The sequence below is a fragment of the Neovison vison genome, chromosome 8 (assembly GCF_020171115.1).
Source record: "Neovison vison isolate M4711 chromosome 8, ASM_NN_V1, whole genome shotgun sequence".
In the NCBI taxonomy this organism is placed as follows: domain Eukaryota; kingdom Metazoa; phylum Chordata; class Mammalia; order Carnivora; family Mustelidae; genus Neogale; species Neogale vison.
Genome location: NC_058098.1, coordinates 91,647,598 through 91,658,384, shown reverse-complemented (window position 1 = coordinate 91,658,384; position 10,787 = coordinate 91,647,598). Strand labels below are relative to the sequence as shown.

General features: G+C 41.5%; 1 pseudogene; it reads right to left on the bottom strand.

Moving 5' to 3' along the window:
- Positions 1 to 9,555: 9,555 nt before the first annotated feature.
- Positions 9,556 to 10,062, bottom strand: LOC122915443 (annotated as a pseudogene).
- Positions 10,063 to 10,787: the final 725 nt, after the last annotated feature.

Here is a 10,787-nt window from a genome sequence, read left to right as displayed (position 1 = left end):
GACATTTATGCCGGAAGGGAAATAGGAGAGAGAGAAGGGAAAAGCAAAAATTTTTAAAAAAATTAAAATTTTTAAAAAAAAGCGGGGGTGGTGTGGGGAGCCTCTCTCCAGGGACATTTACTCCAATGGAAGCTTCAGGCCCTGATGGGCAGCTGTACAGGTGCCTTAGGACCACAGGCTGCCCTGTGCCACGAAGTCCTCCGGTGCAAGTCCCCGTCCTGCAGGGGAGCCCCTCCCAGGAGGTCCGGGGAGTGGAGTTGAGAGCGGGACAAAGGAACAGCTCCACTACCTGGAGCTGGGCTGCCCTGCATGTTTCAGAAAGGGAATCCTCAGATCTGGAAATGTGACCTTCCCTAAGGGCTGTGCTGGGAGGAGCCAGCGTCATTTAAATCCTGTCCCATCAGAACAGAGGAAGTAGCATGACTCTCCCACCTGTCTTTGGTCTCAAAGGAAACCCCTGCAGCAGAGGGAACCAGAGTGCAAAGGTACCGGACCCCTGTGCTGGAAGGAGGCCCTGGGAGCAAAGACCTGGGTTCGTTGCAGGCCTGCTTCTTGCTGGTTGTGAGACCCTGGGGTGTTCCTGTGCCCCCAGTGCCCATCTGTCTCGCTCCTGCCTCTCTAGCTGAGGGAGCTGTTGAGATGAAGTTTACAGATTCCCACTTGCTCAGCCCAATGTCTGGATTAAAAAAAAAAATCTAGTGTGATCCTAAATGCCACTAATATATCGTCCAGTTCAAAGCAAGCATTGGATTCTTGGGCCTCCCTTCAGTTCAAGGTAGAAGAAGGCACGGGGAGAGGGACACGTCATGAGAAATATTTCCAGAGACCCACTGGCAAATGGGGCCCCAATATAGGGTTGTGCTCCCTGTTTGCGACCTTTAGACATAGTGAAGGACCCAGAGGAGTGAGGAACCTGCCCTTGGACATAGGATGGTGTGCAATGTGGCTTCAAGGAGCAGAGCCAGAGGCAAAAGTGTTGATTTCTGCTCAGTAGAGGGTCTTTTTTTCAGAGCCTCCTCCTAGGCTAAGGGACTCCCAAAACCAAAACCATTGAGCAGAGACCAGGTGACCGCCAGTGCACAGCGGGTCCCCTGGTGGACTAGACCTTGTGCTGCAAAACCTCTGGGGTTCAGTCCACCTCAGCACTCTAACCACAGTGTCCTGTCCAAGGGTCTGTGGGCTACAAGCACTCCAAGGCTTCACTTCCTTTAGTCTCCTTCTGGACGAATCTGTGAGCCCAGACTTGAGCCTCCATCCTGCCCTTGTCCTGCTGTGTGTTGTGTGGCCTTCCAGGGCTTCCTGGTAATGGAGGGTCATCCCGGGCCCTGCCCAACCCCTTCCCACTCATCTGCTGGCGTTCGAGCCTGTGGCTTCACCATCCTTAGGAGGGGCCCCATAGAGGGACCACAGCCCAAATGAGTCTCAGGAGAGGGCCTTTCCTGGCTCTCTCTGTCCCTAAATGACTAGGTGTGCTGCTGACTTGCCCTCTCAGATCCACAGTCCACCTCGTGCCCCTGTGTACAGCCCACCCAGGGCCCCTCTCACCCCACAGTTTCCCGTTTCCGGTCTGGCCACTGGGTGGCCCCAGGGGAGAGCTGAGATGTTTCATCCGCACTCACTCCTTGCTGCACAGGATTCCCACCCCAGGGCTGGGCCCTGAGCACACACTTCATTTACACCACTACCTCCCCTCGTCCCTTCTGTGCAGGGGCTGATGATGGCTCCCCATGGACACTCTGCCAGTCTTTCCCCCTGCTCGCTCTTTAATTTCCAAGAACGCTTAACCAGAGGCAAGAATTTCAATTGCTTCCAGGAGTGATGCTGGGACTGCTTGGTGGCAGCATGAACGGTTGAGTCGGGGATCTGGGGTGGGAGGCGGCCCTTGTGAAGAGCAGGAGGGCCCAGAGCTCTACAGAAGGGAGCGCCACGCCTCCCCTCCAGCTCCTGGACATCCAGCGCGGTGGCCAGGTTTTCTTTTTCTTTTTCTTTTTTTTTCCATAATATATCTCTATTTCTAAATGTGGCTCAAATGTCTAAACCATACTGTGGCCCCACCAAAATCTGTCCGCAGGTCACCATCCGTCCGCAGCCTCCCCTCCCAAGCTGCCTGCTTGTCTCGGACTCTGCCGGGCTTTTTCAGGCTTCTCTGCCGGCGCGGTTCTCCTTGCTGGAAATGACTGTTTTCTGCTTCTCTGTTGGAGCACGCTTCTGTTCCTTCTAGAACAGAAGGCTCATACCTCACGTTCTCTCTAAGGCCTGCCCAGAGGCCCTATACAGAGCCCTCACATTATGCACACTTCTGTCCCATAGCCTACCGTCTCCCCTAGTTGTCTTGTGCCCCGGGTTGTGAGCTTCTCAAGATCAAGAACCTCTGTCCTCTCTGTCTTTAGACCCAAGCATTTAGCCTGATGTCTGAGACATGGAAGGTAATGCAGTAACAATCTGGGTAACAAAATCATAGGCTCTATTGATGGACCCAGGCATGCTTCCTGAGGCCCAGGATTGATGTCATATGGGACCTCTGGGTCCTGCTGGGCCAGGCAATTAAATGAAGGCACTTGGCGTTGACTGGTATAGTCAGATGCCTATAGTCAGACAGGTCAAAAGGTTCTTGTGACCCTTCCTGCTTCCCTCTCTACCCTGCGAAGCGTTGCTTCTTGACAAAAATGCATTACACGCTCTGACCAGTGGTTTACCATGAACTTTGTCACGGCCCTGGTCGGTTTGACAGGAATATTTTGTTTTCCTCTTTTTCCTTCCACAGCTTTATTAGAGTATAATTAATATATAATATTATGTAAGTTTAAGGTGTATGGTGTGATAATTTGATACATGTATTTATTGCAAAATGATTACCACAATGAGGTTAGTTGGTACCTCCATCCCCTCACATAATGACCATTCTGTGTGTGTGTAGTAAGAACATTGAAGATCTCATCCATGAGTAACTTTCCAGTATACGATACCCTACTGTTAACTATAGTCGCCATGTTGTCTATAGGACCCCCAGGACTTACTCCCCTTATAACTGGATGTTTGTACCTTTTGACCAACATGTCCCCATCTCCGCCACCGCTGCCCTTTGCAACCACCACTCCACTCTCTGTTGCTCTGAGTTCAGCTTTTTTAGATTTCGTATAGAAGAGAAATCGTATAATATTTACCTTTCCCTGTCTGACTTATTTCACTTAGCATAATTCTCTCAAGGCCCATCCACATTGTCTCAAGTGTCTTTGGGCAACTTACCTGATAAGTGATAACCTGGCTCATTTGCCTACACGAAAATCAGTTTTCTAGTAACGAAAGTGATGATCTGAAGTTCACTCTGATTTGAGGAGGTGAAGACTGAATTCCACGAATGAGCCCTCATCATGGAAGTTGTGAGAATGACATTACTCAGTTGTCTTTCTTAATTAACACTGATGGTGTAGATGAAGAACTATGAGGAGTTTTTAAGATCTGGCACTCTAAGACATCGGAGCGCCAGACCTCTGTAAGTCTTCCAGTGACAGTCGCCCTCATGATTTTTTTTGTAACTGTGCGAACACTGTGTCTCTGTTTCAAAGTATCACAGTTGTTAACACAGATACCTTTCATTATGAAAACTAAGTATCACCACCAGGTAAAAGATTCAAAACTAAATTCTGCCATCACATCATTAGAAGGAAAATAAGACCTATCTTTGAATTCTTGGTACAGAAGGAAATAAAATTGGAATTCATGTTCTACAAAAAAGGGAGTGAGGCACTATGAGCAAATAAAAATGTATAATTTTAAAATTTTCTTCTATTCAGTTCATATAACTCAAAACCCAAAAAACATATACCCCAATTTAAAAGATGGGCATAAGATAAAAAGAACAGAGATTTCTCCCAAGAAGACATACAGATGGCTAACAGACACATGAAAGATACTCAACATCACTCACCGTCAGGGAAATGCAAATCAAAACCACAATGATATGTAACTCACACCTGTCAGAATGGCTAAAATCAAAAATACAAGAAACAACAGCGTTGGTGAGGATGGGGAGGGAAAGGAACCCTCCTGCACTGTTGGTGGGAATGCAAACTGGTGCAGCGACTCTGGAAAACGATATGGAGGTTCCTCAAAAGTTTGAAACTAGAACTAACACGTGATCCAGTAATTCTACTACTGGGTATTTACCCAAAGAATATGAAAATGCTAATTTGAAAAGATATATGTGCCCCTGTGTTTATTGCAGCATTATTTACAGTAGCCAAATTATGGAAGCAACCCAAGTATCCCTTGATTGATGAATGGATAAAGAAGAAGCAATCCACATATACAATGGAATAGTACTGAGCCATAAAAAGGAATGAAATCTTGCCATTTGCAACAACGTGGATGGAGCTAGAGAGTAGTAGGCTAAGCAAAATAAGTCAGTCAGAGAAAGACAAATACCACATGATTGCGCTTATATGTGGAATTTAAGAAACAAAACAAATGAATAAAAAAAAAAAGAGGCAAACCCCAAAACAGACTCTTAACTCTATAGAGAACAAACCGATGGTCATCAGAGGAGAGGTGAGGGGATGGTTGAAATAGATGATGGAGATTAAGGAGTGTACTTGTGATGAGCACTGAGTAACGTATGGAATTGTTGAATCACTATATTGTACACCTGGAATTAATATAACACTGTATGTTAACCAAACTGGAATTAAAAAAAAACTTTGAAAAAGTATAAAAAAATAGTCTATTTATAAAAATTTCTATATAATAAAATTTATGTTTTGTGTGTCTAAATTTTTTTCTTCTATTCAGTTCTGTATTTAAAACAGAATTGCCAATACCATATATATTTATGCCACATTAGATGCTTCTCAGTTCAATAAAAATAAAATTTGATGATATTCAAGGCAGATTGGGGTGTCTGGGTGCCTTAGTTGGTTGGGTGACCAACTCTGAATTTCTGCTCAGGTCATGATGTCAGGGTCGTGAGGTCCAGCCCCGGATCAGGTTCCGTGTCTGAAACAGAATCTGCTTGAGATTCTCGCTCTCTGTCTCCCTCTCCCTCTGCCCCTCCCCCTGCTGAGGCTCATGTGCATGGAAGCAGGCACATGTGCTCTCTTCCTCTTTCTCTCTCCCTCTCTCATAAATAAATGAATAAAATCTTTAAAAAATATATTTAAGACAGATTCCTTTCTTCTTCCAAGCTTGTTTCATTCAAATGTGTTTCTCCCCTCATTCCTGCAGGCATTTTTAATTCCTTTTTCCTATGCTTGTGTAGAAATATACAAACATTTACATATGGAGATCTTTTCTACAAATGATTTACTATAAATATTAACTATCTAATTTGCTGTTTTTACATAATAATTCATCATGAACATCCCCCAAGTTCAATAGACTTCCTTCTAAATCATTCTTTCTAATGGTTATATAACAATTTATTCTATGGATATAATACACTTTATTTAGCCATCTGGCTACTGGTAGACATTCCATTTGTTCTCAGTTCTTTGCTTCTAAAAACAATGTTATACATAAATTATACATAAATCTCTACATACTGGTACTTTCATTTCTCTAGGATGGAGTCACATACAGAAATGGCTGAGTCAAAAGGAATGTATGCATCCAGTTAAAGGCGTATGTGGCGATCGGTAATGGAAACTAACTAACAGGCTTAAACAAACAAGGGTTTGTTTTTCTCACATAACAAACGTCTGGAGGTAAGTAATAATGGATATTGGTTAAAGAACCCAAGCCCTCATATGTTTTTCTGTTCTGCTATCCTTTTTTTTTAATTTAAGATTTTATTTATTTATTTGACAGAGAGATCACAAATAGAGAGGCAGGCAGAGAGAGAGGAGGAAGCAGGCTCCCTGCTGAGCAGAGAGCCTGACAACTGGGCTCGATTCCAAGACCCTGGGATCATGACCCGAGCGAGCCGAAGGCAGAGGCTTAACCTACCAAGCCACCCAGGTACCCCTCTGTCCTGCTATCCTAACCATCTTAGCATTTTGTTCGCACATTTGCTTCTTCGTGGTTACAAAGTGGCTGCCAAACTCCAGGCATCAGGCATGTTTATATTCGAGGTAAAGGGGGAAAGGTAGCAACACTCACATTTGTATTTTATATAAGTAAAGCAAACCAAAAGCCTTCCCAGCGATTTGTCAACAGTCTTTCCTTTACATTTTCTTGACCAGAAGTGGGTTACATGACTACTGCTAGACTGGGAAATTAAGTAACTGGGGGGAGGGGGGGAACAGTATTGTCCTGGTGGTTTAAATCAATTACAATTTATCACCTTGCTTCCATAAACAAAATTATGATTCTATTGGAAAGGAAGAAAAAAGCTGTGGCTATTGGGTAGGCAACTACCAGTGTCTACCATAGTATATAATTTATTTTAATAAATATTGCCAGGACAGTTTCCAAATAAATTGTAATAATTCACACTTCTTTCACAGAGTGAGTGTTCATTTTCTGTATCCTTATCAACCCCATATCTGAAAACTTTTTGCACTTTTGCTGGTCTGATATATGAAAAAGTATATCAATGATGTTTTAATTTACATTTTCCTGACAATAAGATTGAGCATCTTGTCATATGATAATTAAAAATTTGAATAATAATTCAGAGAAGAGGAAATCCAAATGCCCAATTATTTTTAATTGGCTTTTCTTTTCCTTATAACCTGTACAATTTTTTTTAAGATTTTATTTATTTATTTGAGAGAGAATGAGTGAGAGAGAGCATGAGAGAGGAGAAGGTCAGAGGGAGAAGCAGACTCCCCAAGGAGCTGGGAGCCCCATGCGGGACTCGATCCTGGAAGTCCGGGATCATGACCCGAGCCAAAGGCAGTCACTCAACCAACTGAGCCACCCAGGCGCCCCACAATTTTTTGTGTGATATTAACTATTTTTCTGTCATTTGTGTAACAAATACTTTCCCAAAATATTTATTGTCTTAAATTTATTTATGGTGTCTTCTGTCACGTTTAAAAAACTGTTATATATGTAGTCGATTTTGTCTACTTTTTTCTTAATTGGTTCTGGATTTTCTATCTTTTTTAAAACTATTTCCAAACTTTAAAAATTCCAAAACTCAACTTTTCTTACAAAGTACTCTAAATTAGATATGCTTTTCTCTGTTAACATTTTGCATGCTCACAAAAAGTCTGGTCTCCTAAATAGGCACAATGAACAAATAAAATATTGATTTATAAATATTTGTACAATATTAAATATTAAAATTTAATATTATTTATATAATATTTATACAATATTAAATTTTCTTTTTTTGAGGGAACATAGGGAGAGGAAGTATTTTAGCACTTAGATATGTCAATTATTACCAAAATAGTTTAACATGCAACCACTTAGTTTTATCAAAATTAATTTTCCCTAAAACCACTGTCAGTGTCATCAATATTTAACCATATTATTCTCTTTTTGTATTTTATAATTAAAGAGAGAGAAAGAGGGAGGGAGAGAAACTACTGTCATACTAACTCAAAAAGCTTTAGACTGATCTGAGAAAGTGCCCCATTCCACATGGGGACATATAAGTCAGTAAGCAATTAATATACTTATGTTTATTATTAACAGGCTATTCAGGTATAGAACAAACACAAAACCAGTATTACTTGCATCTCAATGTGAAACATATACAGAGGATAAAATAGAATGCATAGAAGAGAGAGTTATAATAAAAGTTTTGTTCTAAAAAAAGTTCCTATTTAAAAAAGATGTGTATTTTCTTGTAAAAAAATTTTTAACTTTTTGGAAATTCAGGAGTACTTTTGTTTGATATTTTAGTGCATTATTTCATTAAATGTGGGCTTTGAACACACACACAACAGAATTAATTTTCCCTGAAGTAGGCTCTGTTCCCAGGTACAGACAGTCCTTGCCTTGTACAGTAATGTCGGTCCATAAAAATGGTCATTCAAAGTAATCTTAATAATTGATGGGGAAAATTATTGTCCTGTGACCTTTAAAATCTGTCAAAATATTAAAAACTCTTACTGTCAGTTATAAGTGTAAAATAAAATGAAAAATTATAAAAAGCACTAGTACACTGTAATCTAAAACATTAGAAACATGAAGAATTTGTGTTATTTCATTGCAAACAACTAATCGAGAGTAGTTGGAACAGTACTTGCCTTTTCTGTTACTTTATGACACTGAGTAAGCATCTTTTCTATACGATTGCAAATTGTCATACTCTTTTTACATTTGGACCCGCTTCTGCCGTTTTATCAGCTGCACCTTCAATATTGTAAAATCACTCTGCAATTTCCTTTACCATGAATTTTTTTACCATCATTTCCTTTGGGCCATGTTCATCATTTTCATCACACCCATTTCCCCATTTACGTTAGGGGTGCCTTCAGGAGGTTCCTCTAGCGGCATATTTTGGCTCAGCAGCAGCGTCAACCTTCCCACCATTGATGTAGAAGTATACAACTCCATTTACGTTCAAGTCTCACTTCAGGTATTAATACTTTTTCATTTCTTCTCTACATTTTCATCTTTGTTGGCCAGTTCTTTTGGGGATCCATTTTTGCATGATGTTTTAATTTACATTTTCCTGACAGTAAGATTGAGCATCTTGTCATATGATAATTAAAAATTTGAATTTTTAATTCAAAGATGGAGACAACACACCCATGCTTTGCGGTCTGTGAATGAACTGAGTGATGGATGTGCAGTGACGAATCATTAGCAGAATTTGAGAGAAGTACCATGATTGGTCACTGATCGCGAAGCACCTCTGTCACATAATGATATGTGGACCCAACATCTAGCAGGGGTGTTTGTACTTCGGGTAGCAACTCGCAGTATATACCATGGTAACTGACACTTGAACTCTGCTCAACTCGGACGGCCTTTACCTACTTGTTGATACTGACAGACAGGCTTAAAACTGACTGCTGGATAATAGCCCATTGAAGTTATGTCAAGTGACGAATCTTAAAACACTTAAATGCAACATTAGTACATGCAGAGTGCATGCTAGATGGGTTTCAAATTTTCATTATTCGGCAGTCAGCTTTAAAATGTACCTTAGGGGGCGCCTGGGTGGCTCAGTGGGTTAAGCCTCTGCCTTCGGCTCAGGTCATGATCTCAGAGTCCTGGAATCGAGTCCCACATCGGGCTCTCTGCTCAGCAGGGAGCCTGCTTCCCTCTCTCTCTCTCTGCCTGCCTCTCTGCCTACTTGTGATTTCTCTCTGTCAAATAAATAAATAAAATCTTTTTAAAAAAAAATAAAATAAAAATAAAAATAAAATGTACCTTAGGATGACAGTTTTAGAAATACAGAAAGGACCTTTGAGGCACCTGGGTGACTCTGTCAGTTGGGCGTCTGACTCTTGGTTTCAGCCCAGGTCGTGATCTTGAGGTGGTGGGATGGAGCCCCACATTGGGCTTATAGTCAGTGGGGAGTCTGCATGAGATTTTCTCCCTCTCCCTCTGCCCTCTCCTCACTATCTCTCTCTCTCTCTAAGATAAATAAATAAAATCTTTTTTAAAAGAAATAGAGAAGATATCTTTAACGATCCCATAATTTGATACCAGAAATTATCCAACATTATGGATGATTTCTCCTCCTTGGGTTTCACTTTGCTCCTGTAGTCACTTGAGGTCTCAGCAGCACTGAGAAACCCATTTGGGTGGAAGCCCAGGCAGGACAAGCACAGAAACATCCTGAAACATCCAGTCTTCATTGAGACAGTCTCCGCGTCCATTCCACTGAAAATGAGGAGACCCTGATGATCGCAGGCCTTGTTCTTCTCTGGTGTCACTTACCAGTCAGAACCAATAGTTACCTTTTTTAGTGAGCCTACTTTTTTTCTCTTTTTCCAGCTTCTGAAGCAAATTCAGTTTGCTTTCATGGGTTTGAAAATTGTAATGACCACAAAGCTTTAGCACTTCTTCCAGCTGAATCAGGTTTTCTTCTCTGCTGTTCTTAGAATCAACATCCATACTGTCATTGATTATCTGTGTACATGTTGGACAAACTTTCTAGCCAAGAACAAGCTGTCTTCCAAATTTTGCACTCAGAAAAGGGGCATCATTTAAGTCAATTACACACAAAATTTGTTGGCTGTTTTTTTTTTAAGATTTTTATTTATTTATTTGACAGAGAGAGAGAGATCACAAGTAGGCAGAGAGGGAGGCAGAGGCGGGGGGGGAAGCAGGCTCCCTGCTGAGCAGAGAGCCTGATGCGGGGCTCGATTCCAGGACCCTGAGATCATGACCTGAGCTGAAGGCAGAGGCTTAACCCACTGAGCCACCCAGGCGCCCCTGTTGGCTGTTTTTTTGTGTATGTTGAATGAGTCACAAAGACGACTTCTGCAAATCCTCACATCTGCCAGCATACTGGGTTTCCTGTCTTGCTCAGGAAAGTCTTCCTTTTCTCCTTTAAGCTTAGAGCCTGAAAACGTATTATAAGACAGAGATAAAGCAATATAAGCAATGTAAGTTAAACATTTGCTCTACTTTGCAGTTAATTCCTATGAGCATGCTTTCATGGTCAGGTAACTAGGCATGTGATTAAGTCCAGGTCCCACCACTCTGGACTTTGGGCAGATTACTCAACTTCCCTGGGTCTCAGTTTCCTCATTATTAGGTTTAATACCCAATGCAGGTATTATAACTGGAAACTTGTACCTCTTAATCCCTTTCACCTATTTTTGCACAAATTTTCAGTCATAAGTAAGTGACAGAGATGAAAAGTAGAGCATAGGGGATATAGTTAATAATATTGTAACAATGGTGTAGGGAGACAGATGGTAGCTACACTTACCTTG